The sequence below is a fragment of the Halichoerus grypus genome, chromosome X (genome assembly GCF_964656455.1).
Source record: "Halichoerus grypus chromosome X, mHalGry1.hap1.1, whole genome shotgun sequence".
In the NCBI taxonomy this organism is placed as follows: domain Eukaryota; kingdom Metazoa; phylum Chordata; class Mammalia; order Carnivora; family Phocidae; genus Halichoerus; species Halichoerus grypus.
In genome coordinates, this window is record NC_135727.1 from 34,709,007 (window position 1) to 34,721,753 (window position 12,747).

The 12,747-nt window shown below is 36.0% G+C and overlaps 1 pseudogene; it reads right to left on the bottom strand.

Annotated features, from left to right (window-relative positions):
• Positions 1–3,437: 3,437 nt before the first annotated feature.
• LOC118553174 (glutathione S-transferase P pseudogene) lies at positions 3,438–4,017 on the bottom strand (annotated as a pseudogene).
• Between the last annotated feature and the right edge of the window lie 8,730 nt (positions 4,018–12,747).

Here is a 12,747-nt window from a genome sequence, read left to right on the forward strand (position 1 = left end):
CTCCCATGCAGGGCTTGGCTCTGGTTTTAGACATGACTCACTAAAGACTAGTCTATCTCCAGCAAGCTAAGCAATGAACTTTTCTGGAAGAACTTGTCAAAAAGTCTAACAGAAAACATTTTAGAATGTTTGAAGACAGAGAATTAAAGTTTCTTACTACTCTACACATCTCAATTTTGAATTATATTATTTTGTATTTTTCAGCTTTATTGAGATATGATTGACAAATAAAATTGTAATACATTTAAAGGGTACAACATGATGATTTGATATATGTATACATTGTGAAAGGTTTCTCACCATTGAGTTACTTAACACATCCATAACCTCACATATTTACCTTTTTTTGTGGTGAAAAAACTTAAGTTCTACTCTCTTGGCAAATTTCAATTATACAGTATTATCAACTATAGTAACCATTTTATACATTATATTCTCAGACCTGTTCATCTTAAGACTGAAAGTTTGTAGCCTTTTACTGGCCTCTCCTATTCCCTCACCCACCCCAGCATCTATTTCTATGAGTTTGACTTTCTCACTTTTTGTTCCTTTCATTTCTTCCTTCCTGCCTACCTTCTTTTCCTCCCTCCCTTCCTCCCTCCCTCCCTCCCTTCCTCCCTCCCTCCCTTCCTTCCTTCCTGCCTTCCTTCCTTCCTCTTTCCTTCTTTCCTTCCCTCCCTTCCCTCTTCCTAAGATTGCATATATAAGTGATACCATGCAGTATTTGTTTTTCTCTGTCTGGTTTATTTCATTTAACATAATACCTTTGAGGTTAATCCATGTTGCTGCAAAGAATGATTCTCTTGTTTTTAAGGCCGAATAATATTTCATCTCTCTCTCTCTTTCTCTCTCTCTCTCACACACACAAACACGCATGCATGCACACACACACACACATACACATACACACACACCCCACATTTTCTTGATCCATTCATGTGTTGCTGACAAACACACTTAGGTTGTTTTCATACCTTGGCTAGTGTGAATAATGCTGCAATGAACATGGAATATAGATATCTCTTTGAGATGGTGGTTTGTTTCCTTTGGATGTATACTCAAAAGTGGGATTGCTGTATCACATGGTGGTTCTATTTTTAACTGTTTGAGGAAGCTCCATACTGTTTTCCATAATAGTTGTACCAGTTTACTTTTCCATCAATAGCGTACAAAGTTTCTCTTTTCTTCACATCCTTACCAGCAATTGGTATCTCTTGCCTTTTTGATGATACTGGCCACCCTAACAGGTGTAAGGTGGTATCCCATTGTGGTTTTGAGCTGCATTTCCCTGATGATGAGTGATGTTGTGCACATTTTCATGGACCTGTTGGTTATTTGTATGTCTTCTTGGGCAAAATGTTGATTCAGGTCCTTTGCCCATTTATTAATTGTTTTTTTTTTTAATTTTTATTTTTGCCATTGAGTTATCTGAGTTCCTTGTATATTTTGAATATTAACCCCTTATTGGATATGTGGTTTACAAATATTTTCTCCCATTTCATAGGTCATCTTTTCATTTTGTTGATGGTTTCTTTTGCCGTGTGGAAGCTTTTAATTTGATGTGGTCCTACTTGTTCGCTTGGCCTTTGCTTTGTTGCCTTTCCTTTTGGTTTCAAATCCAAAAACTCATAGTCAAGACTGATGTGAAGGAGCTTACCCCTATGTTTTCTTCTAGGAGTTTAATGGTTCTAGGTCTTATAGTCTGATCTTTAATACATTTTGAATTGATTTTTATGAGTGGTATAAGATAGGGGTCCAGTTTCATTCTTTTGCATGTAGCTGTCCGGTTTTCCCAACACTAGTTATTGAAGACACTGTCCTTTCCTCATTGTATAATCTTAATCATTAATAACTTTTTTTTTAAAATAACTTTCTTAATATAAAGCTAATATAACTAAATTACGTAGTTAATTCATGAACCAGTGGCCCATGGCCTAAAGAGAAATTAATCTGTAAAAAGTCAGATTTTACCAAAATAAGAATTATAATAAAATTGGGGGGAAAGTGATTCATGGAGTTATTTTGCAAATTACTTATGCTTGTTTCCATTAAATGCATTTGTTACTCTGATAGTAGGAAGGGATTTTGAAATTTTGATAGGTTAATAAACCCTAAAAGTTCATTTGGACTTTTTTTGTAGCAATCCTATAGATAGTCTAATGAATTTTCCTTATTTAAAACAACAACCAAGTAATTAATCTTACTGTAGTGTTGCATCTCTGATGAATTGTGTTAGTCTCTGCTAGATCATGGTCAGTGATGAGTTGCTGGCTACCTCAAGAGGCAGCCCATTCCTTTTGCCTTTCATAAGATGTTTGCTCACACTGAGTTGTCATTTCGCTCAGATTTACCTTCGGGAGCTTCACAGAGTAAATGTATTCCTTCTCTTATATGGTAGCCAAGTTATTTGAAAATGGACATCAAGTGTCCCCTAAGTTTCTTCTCCTCACACTAAACATTGTGGAATTTTAGGCTTACTCACAATCTTGCTTGCCTGCTTCTGTAAATATTTGTTTTTAAAATATGGTACGAAGAATTGCATATGATGCTGCAGATGTGATCCGACTATCTTGTGGTAGGGCTTTGCAACTCATGATCTGGATACTTTATATATGTAATTGGAGCATAATTTTGGCTTAAGAGTTGGTAAGTGTGTGAAAATTTCAAAATAAATATCTGAATGCAACTTGATTTATGTATGGAAATGTAGGTCATTTTACTCAGTTCTTATTTGAAGTCCTTTCACACTTTCTTACAGATTTTTTTCCTTAAATCTGAAACTAATTAATTTCCACTGTTGCAAGTTCTGACTGTTTTAATCTGCTTCATAAGCTCACTTTAAAACTCCATACCCTTTTTTGATAAACCTTCCCTCCCCACTTTACCAGTGTTCAAGATATTTTAGAACAGTTTTTGAAGTATTCCTGCTGAGTTAGCACTGAGCAAAAACTTTCCCATTATGATATCAACAACTTGTAAAGGAGTAAATAAGAAGCTTAAGCAAAAAAGAATTTAAATGTCCAATAACAGTAAGCAAATAGCTGCCATATAAAGAAGTATTATGAGGAGAAGAGAATTTTGCTTTCTAATTAAAAATAGAGTGAAAAGTAGCTTCCTAGGTTGAAAAAATTGTCATAAGGCCGTTTAATTCTTGTTTTGGAGATGTATTTTTTATTGAAATATAGTTGACATACAATATTATAATAGTTTTAAGTGTACAACCATAGCGATTAGAGAATTATATACATTATAAAATGCTCACCATAAGTGTAGTTACCATTTGTGACAATACATAATTACAATACCATTGACTCTATTTCCTAGGCTATACTTTTTTTTTTTTTTTTTTTTTTAATTCTCGCTTGGAAATTTTACTCGTCCTGGGGAAAGGAAGGCAGGCAGCCCCTGCTTTCTGCTGAGGCTGCCACAAGCCCTCACTATTTCCAGTTGCCGTTGATAGGGAGGTTCACATGCTTGGAGGAGGCCAAGAAGGCCTTGAGCTTGGGCAGGGTGCGGAGGCTCCCAGGTAGGCTGAGAGCAGCGGGGAGGAGTCCAGGCAGCTGAGGGCCAGGACCTGGTGAATCAGCAACAAGTCCAGCAGGTTGAAGTCTGCGAAGGAGATCCTGTTGCCCATGATGAAGGCCTGAGCCCCCTGGTTCTGGGACAGCAGGGTCTCAAAAGTCTTCAGGTGCCCAGTAGTGCCTTCACATACTCCTACTTGCTTGACTCCTAGTAGTTGTAGATGAGGATGAGGTATTTGCAGTGGATATTCTCCATGCCATCATTCACCATGTCCACCAGGGCCACCTCCCACTGGTCCTTCCCAGACAGCCCGAAGGAGTGGCCTGGGTATCACAGGATGCCATCAGACTGGTACAGGGTAAGGTCTCCCTCCTGGAACGTGGGAAGTTGCCCATACAGACAGGAGGCCTCGAGGGAGGCCTGCAGCCAGGTCTCCACCTCCTCCTTCCAGCTCTGGCTTCGAACAGGGGAGTAGACGATGGCGTAGGGCATCATGGTTGCTGTGCAGACCTCGGTGACAGAGTTCTTATGCTAGACCTTTCATCCCCGGGGCTGATTGATTTTATAACTGGAAGTTTGTACCTCTTAACCTCCATCCTCCTTCCCTCTGGCAACCACCACTTAAGGAAGTTTAAGTAGAAACCATGTTGTTGATTTAATAATTAAATTAAAAAGTATAATGCCTATGTTTGCTTCCTTCACAGAAAATATTCTATGACTCTCTGTACTTCCCATATTATTTCAATTTTGATGATAAAGTTTCTGGCAAATTGTTTTATATGAAAATTTGAACTGACTAGAAAAAAAAAATATCTTAACTTGATTATTTGCCTTACCAAACAATTTACAGTTTACATAGTTCCTCTGGCATTTAAATTTTTATTTATTTTTTTCCAAGTTTTTATTTAAATTCTTTCTTGCTTTCTTTTTTCTTTCTTTCTTTCTTTCTTTCTTTCTTTCTTTCTTTCTTTCTTTCAAGATTTTTAAGTAATCTCTACACCCAATGTGAGGCTCGAACTCACAGCCCCGATATCAGGAATTTCATGCTCTATCCACTGAGCCAGCCAGGCGCCCCTCCTTTGATTTTTTAAAGGGAGAAATAATAAAAATAAAAACTTCTATGCTTTTAGTTGCACATTTATTACACAAAGGAAGAAATACCTGTATGAGGTTTCTATTCATCCAGGAAAAGCCTATTCTTATCAATTACTGTTAGCTTTATTAAACTCTGGGTAAATTTTTCTAAGTTCTAAGAATATAGTGGACAGAAAAACCAGATTTGCTGTTAATTGAAAATGTCTTTGTAAAAACTTCAGTAATGAAAATATTAAGGGTAATGTCTACTTTTATTGAAGTATGCTATTAAAAATATCTTGCCCTATTTGTAACTTGCCTTGTGCTTTTCATATTATACTTTGATTTTTTTCAAGTTCATTAACACATCAGTGGGAAATTGAATTTAAAGACCATGTTTTTCACACAGCACTTTTTATTATTTTCCTGGCAGTTCTAAAATGAAATGTGAACTTTGGTAATGCTAAAATATCAAAACATGTTATTTTTCTCCAGCATATTATTGGAGGACTTTAATCTTTATTTTCTTTAATTGACATGTGACAAATCTGTTTATCACAGGCATTTTCTACTACATGGGAAAATTGCTAACCTGTGGGAGTGACAGATGATTTTGAGAATATAACTTTAATCATTATGTCTTTTGTTACCAAGTATGAAGAATGCATTAGATAATGGTAGTTCTTTTTGTGACATTTCATTCTGTCAATGTTTCCATGATAACCTCTTATATAATATAATTCAAGTTTATTAACTGCATATGTTTACTGTAAGTTAAAGTTTCTCCTAAAAAAAAGCTTTTGCAATTACATTTCAACTTTTCATTGAAAATGGGGTTTCATTGTACTGATCTTTCTCCCATATGTTTATAAGTGTTACTTCACTTATTCCCAGGATCAACACATTTTCTGGTAAATTCTTTTAAGACCATAAATACTGCTCTGATTTCTATATTGTTGATCACAAGCCAGTCTTATAAATTTGTGGATACTTTGCTTATGATTAGATGAAGACTGATAAATTATGACTACATATGCAAGCCAAATGAGCAATCCCTCTGTGTGCACACGTTGGAAATGAATGTTGATTATATTTTGTTTTCTTAATGACTCCATCTTTCATCTTTCAATTCCCCATCCCTCTCCAAAACACACACTTTGGAATATCCATGATTATGGTAGTTCTCAAATCTGAAAGTGTTCAGACTTCCAGATTCCACTCTACTTAGGTAATGGGTATTTTTCATAGCACATAGAGAATTTACTGCTAGTAATTTAAAATTTTTAAATTTCACAGGATACTTGAAACACTAAACAAATTCCCATTACTCAATAATTTTTATGCAGTAGAGAATTGGGCTCTGGATGGGCAAAACAGTAATCCTTCTTTTAACAAGACTCAAAATAACTTAATTGTCAATTAACCTGAATTTTCTGTTGTCTTTCAGAAAAAATGAATTTAAGTAAAAGGAAAATTTTTGCTGAATATTTTGGGGCCAATTAATATTCAATTAAATATTATTTAAACCTTCTACAACCATAGAACTCTGCCATCAATTCTAAATTCAGTTTTTACTTACAAAGTGAAAGTAGAGAGCTAGATCTTAAGTTGGATGGTTGTCAAATGTTTGGTGTAGGTAATGAGATAGTTGCTGTAGGCTGACATTATTTATGGAGATTGGGGAAACCTTAAAATGTGACCTGAAATATGGGTATTGGTTTCCAGTAGGTAGGTAGGGAAGAGGAAGGCATTCCAATTGAGTATAATGGTACAAGTGGTCTGACTGGCCAAGATGCAAGGATAGAATTAGGATATGGGTTTGGCTAGACCAACAGATTCTTATATTAGAGCAAGGAACAGGTGCATAGACATGTCAATCAGGTTGTGCTCCCAAAAGATTAATCTTGTAATATTGTATACAATGAACCACAGGTGAAGAGCGAAGACAGATGGATCAGTCAATTAAAATACTCTGTATTTGTTCTGGAAACATATGAAAATGTCAAGAATTGGTTGGTGAGAAGCAATGGCAATTTAAAGGATGGTATGGGATTGATTATGACTTGAGAACTGGTTCTGAAAACCAAGGAAGAAATAACCAAAGACATGGCATAGTCAGCATCTAAGTGATTGTATACTGTGCTTTGGGGGCAGCATGACAAAGGGGTTAAGAATGTGGGCTCTACGTTTAAAGTACCCTAGTTCTAACTCTCCCTACCAGAGTGTCCTCAACTGTAAAAGGTGGTTTATTGGAAGGCATACCTTATATAAAGTCGTAAGTGAATCAATATGTATTATGTTCCTAGAAGAGAGTATTAGTGTAAAAAGGGGTGATAGGCAAAATTATTGACTCATTGACAGAAATTAGAGAGTCCGGCAAGACCCTTCACCATGTGCCTGCTAGGTAGGAACGTGAACCAGCATATTTTAGAAAGCTTTAAGCTATAAGGCACCCATAAAACATATTTTATTCAATTGTCTCTTAATCAGAAATTAATTCAGAGCACCCTATTCTCTTAGCTTCCTACTAAAATTAAGTTATTTGACTTGCTCCATAACTCATGCTTCCTGTTACATCATTACATGTCTCTGTACCATACTGATGAGTAGCTGTAAGTGCACTTGCAGCTAACCTTTATGAGTGAAGGACACCTACACACAAACAATGCCAAGGCAGTGTGCCATGTTCTGAATCAGGCTTGGCATATATGACTCTAGGAAGGCAATTTTCTTCAGTTTATGTAAGGCCTGTTGATATTATTGCAGTTTATTTGCCTGTAGAGTCAATTTACATTGCCAAAAGATAAGTTTGACACTTTCATTTGTACCGACACAGCCAATGAATATACAATTTTTTGTTCTGCATCACCTAGTCTCCTTGATGCAAAGTCGCTCAGTAAAGGAGATTTTTTCTCGATCAATTTTCTCATCTGCAAGCAAACATCCACCCAGCCAGTGGGAGTTTTCCTGCCCTTGCAACAGATTTATACCCCCTGGGTTTTCACGATGTGGCATGCTTTGCAAGGAAGTCGGAATAAATTAAGAAAAAATTTAGGGGCTGCCCAAATAGCCGTTTTCCAGTCTGGATACCAGAATGACTGCTGCTGAATATTTTTCTCCTTCCACACCAATAATTCATTTTACACATAAACACAAGATGTTCATAGGAGATCTCTTTGAGAAACTTGGGTTGAGACCGTTTTTTGTTTTTTGTTTTTTATGGAGATGTTACAACTCTAAATTTTTGCTTACTCCTCTTATGCTTCTATACATTAAAACAAGATTTGGGAAACACTAGGACCGCGATTGGCTTTCAAAACCTGAATCTTTCATTTAGAAAACCACAGAGCTACATATGAACGTAAAATATGAAAAAGGCTATATATAGGAGAAACCAACAGTACTTTCTGAATTACATAATCCGCAAGACTCCAGCTGTTTTCATGTAATGGTTTGTCTTACATACATCTTACTTTCTTATCGCATCCAGTAGTCTTCCTCGACATTTCACATTGGATAAGTGTTAGTCAAAAATATCTTAGAAAACTCACACGTCCGTCCAGATGCGCATATATATATATATATAACTTGTCAAGTTTTGAGTATTAACTAGTGACAACCATTGTAGTAAATTAAATTTATTCTAGGAGACTGAGACTCAGGATAGGGTACTTAACTCCCTGAGAGGCTGAGATAATGTTGGTGTTTTCATTTCAGACTACATCTGTCCTCAACTTTGCTTTATCTATGCAAGCAATTTTGTAGGCTAGTGCATTAGGTAAAACCTGCACTGTTCTTGTGGATATAGGAATTTCACATTGGATTTCTTTGTGGTTATCGTAAGGGAATATTCTATTCACAATTTTAATTTATAAAAATTTTAAAGGACGCAAACAATGAATCATGGAACACTACATCAAAAACTAACGAAGTACTGTATGGTGACTAACATAACATAATAAAAAATTTTAAAAAATTTTAAAGGAAAAGCCATTCAAATAATGGGAGGACTTTAGCAATGCTGTATTATATACTATTGGTTTGCTAAAGTCACTTAAAAGGAACTTCTATTAAGGCATTCCCAGAACTTCCATTATGACACCCATGCTTTGGTAGAGAAGGAATGCCTGACTATGGAACATAACTATGTTATTATTTATTTATTTGCATATGGAACTTCCCATCATTAAAAAACAAAATGGTTGATCAACCAAGCCATGAAGTGGAGTCTGTAGGACCACTCTCAAGTTGGTGCTGAAGCCACAAATAATTTGTCCAAGCATGGTGCTTACATTCCAGTAGCAATTGTCTTCCTGGCTGCCACTTCTCCCTCAGTCTATTCCTATGTCCCCATGAGGAGGTCACAGTGATCATTGGGTTAGGAGAAGAAGACTCATGTTTGATTTATAGAAGGTTCTGCAATCAGACAGTATGCTATCACAAGGCAGAGGTCATATTACAGCCCTACTTGGGAATATCCCTAATGGGTAATAAGAAAGGACAATCCTCCATGTGAGCAGAGCTCCGAACTCCAGTGTTTATCTGGAGGCCCAGTTCGCCTGCAGAGCAAAATGTCCTAAAGAATGCATCTACACTAATTCATGGACAGTAGCTATTAGCATGAACAGATGGTCAGGGACTAAACAGGAACAAAATTAAAGGATTGATGACAAGAAGTTTGGGAAAGAGGAATTTGGATGGACCTCTTAGAATGGTCTCAAATGTGCAGATATTTGTGTCTTGTGTAAATTCTCCCTAAATACATTTACTGCAAAGGTGCCCTTTCAATAATAAAGTAGACAAAATGACCTATACGGTGGATGTCAAGTAAACTTTTATCCTCAGCTACCCCAGAGGTTGTTCAAAATAGCTCACGAAGGAAAAAATGGTCTTGGTGGCAGGAATGGAAAGTACGCCTGTGCTCAATTATATAGACTTTCCCTCCCCAAGACATTCCTGGCTATCATCACTGTTGTGTCCAAAGTCAATCTATAGCAGTGACCAATCCTGATCCCCTCCATTTATTGGAGGGTGTCAAATACCCGCCATCATGGTTGTGAGGGGCTGTGGACAGAGCTGTCTTCATTGGAATAGAAACTTATTTTGGATATGGATTGTCCTTCATTGTTTGCCATATTTCTGTCAGCATCACTGTCTGTGAGCTTCTTGCATGCCCTAGTCACCATCCTGATTTGCCATAGAGCACTGCTTCTGAATGAAGCATGAGTTTATGGTGAGAGTGTGTGGGCCAATGGGCTGACATTCCCAGGATTCCCTCCTTGTATCTTATCACTCAGAATACTATTCCCCAATCTCTATCTCTAGTTTTCATTTCCGTTTTTCACACCCACTTTTCAGTTTCCTATCTTTATGTTTTGGCTCATGCAGTTCCATCTGCCTTCACAGTCTTTATTCCTTATCAAAATATCTATATTTTTTGAGACCCACTCTGAGCATTGTACATGCTCCCTAGATTCCCTTTGGAATTTTGCCCCTACTTTTCTATTGATCCTTAATTTAATCAATATTGTGTTGTAGTCACTTGCATATTTGTCTTATTACTTTGCAGGATTGGAAGTATCACAGGGGCAGAAATTAGATCTTATCCTTCCTTACATCAGCTGTACATCCTTGTGCCCAGTAGGTGCTCAATAAATATTTATTGAATTTAATCATATCAATAACAAATAGCTTTGTAGTACTGAATGCAGAGATGAGTAAGAAGAGAAACAAGGCAACAAAATATTACCTTAGTGTAATATTTCTTTTAACCAGTGTTTATTATATGGCTATACATATAAATTAGCCTGGAAAAGAGATAGTCACCCTTTCTTGATTTCATCCACCAAAAGTTGTGAGGGAGGCATGAAAATGTGGTAATAGAAACCTTTCTTTATTAAAGTGGCTAAGATTCTCTACATGAAGGAGAAAATATGCACAGAAGGCATTTGAGAACAATTTTTTTTCCAAACTACAAAAAATGCTGTAGAGTTGAAAGGATACATTTTATTCCAAAATTTGAGTAAAAATATCTAATGTTTGATATGCAGAAAAAAATATTTCTATGCCCCTGGTCATATGAAAAGTTTTTTTATTGTAGTTGAATAGACAATATACTGGGTCTATATTCCACCAAGATTAGAGCAAGGAGGATTTTTGTCTGTGTTTCTTTCATCTAAGGTTGGAAATCGAGTATGTGATATGGAATAAATGGACTTTCTTGCTGTCTTGGCCTTTGATTTCCTATATCTTTTTTTTTATTATGTTCAGTTAGCCAACATGTAGTACATCATTAGTTTTTGACATAGTGTTCAATGATTCATTAGTTGCATGTAACACACAGTGCTCATCCCAACACGTGCCCTCCTTAATACCCATCACCCAGTTACCTCATCCCCCCAATGCCCATGATTTCCTATATCTTAATCACTTCTTACTTTTGTGAAACACCAGGATTTCTGTGAATATATATAATTCTAAATGTTTTTATTCTTTTTTTTTAATTTTTTTTTTTTTTAAGATTTTATTTATTTGCGAGAGAGAGAGAATGAGAGACAGAGAGTATGAGAGGGAGGAGGGTCAGAGGGAGAAGCAGACTCCCTGCTGAGCAGGGAGCCCGATGTGGGACTCGATCCTGGGACTCCAGGATCATGACCTGAGCCGAAGGCAGTCGCTTAACCAACTGAGCCACCCAGGCGCCCTAAATGTTTTTATTCTTGAATTGCATGCACGTATACAGAAGAAAGCTTTGAACATCAGAACTTAATTAAAAATAAAAGCAACTTAAGCTGTCTATAGGATATGCCATAGGTTTATGAGTAGTATGCATTACTGTGACAGCTTTCTTTAAATATGTCAAAACTTGCTCTTGATACTTTCTTTGCTTTATTGACTATCAGAAAGCAGATGCATTCAGTCACATGAACTCTGGCCAACCAATATACAGCTTCTACTTAGAAGGTACATCCCTTATAAAAATATAAGCAAGAATATTGGATATTGTGTGATGAATGGTGTTCAACTACATCATAGGTGCATTTCAGCTTAATGGCTTATGGAAAGAATATGCATAAAGTTAGGAATGTCAAGGTACTGATGAAGCATTAGACTAAATCACATCCACTTTCTATGGGAATTATGCAAGAGAAAACCATGATCTAAGGGTAATCATACTGTATTTATGGTTCATTTTTTTTTTCTAAATGAAGAATTTTATTTAGGAAGAAGGGCAGAAAAGTAATGACATGATGTAAATTTGCTACTTAGCTACAAGAAGATGCACAGTTTCAAAACAGGAATTCAATTTAGTTGGCCCCTCAGACTGGTTGATGGATGATTTGCCCTGTTCTTATTATTCAGAGATTGAGTGGCACAAATACACGCTTAATGAGCTGGGATTGCCCATTGACATCTATTGCATTAGCTGGTAAAAAATAATTTCTGTTGTTTATAGGTTAAAGTAAAGGTGTTCTGGGGACAGTTTATTTTTATTTTATTTTGTTTTGTTTTGTTTTATTTTATTTTTAATTTTATTTATTTTCTTTCATTTGCCATCAAATTAGAAAGTGTAACTGAATCATATACTCATTTGAAAGATATTGTTGAGCAAGCTGAGATTCACATTATTGCTGTAAAACTTATCTTGGATTTACCCTTAATTTTTTTTAATGAGGTTTATTTTTTTGGCCTAATGCTTCATCTTTATCATATCTGTTTATCATATCTATCATATCATATCTAGGATAAATTTTTCTTATGCATATGGTGCAATTGAGAAATGAAATAAAGATTTAAAGCAATTATTTGGATAATTCAGTATCATAAAATATGCTTCAAGGGAAAGCAGGGTGTGCAGATATTCATTAACCATAGTGCTGGTCTAGACAACCTAAGTGTCCTGAGATGGCGGCTTGGATTTTCATATGGCCAATCATAATCTTCTTTGTGGCTGTTCAATTCATTATTTAGATCATAGGACTAATGAAATGTCACCATGGTTTTAATCTCTACACAGTTTCTCTCATTATTCCTCTTCACCATTATCAAATGTTGAGTAAGGCCTTACAACTAGATCTTGGAAATATTAGATAAAATACATAGTCTCTGTCCGTCAGCAGCATAGTTAGGGAGACGAGATGTACTCATAAAAAT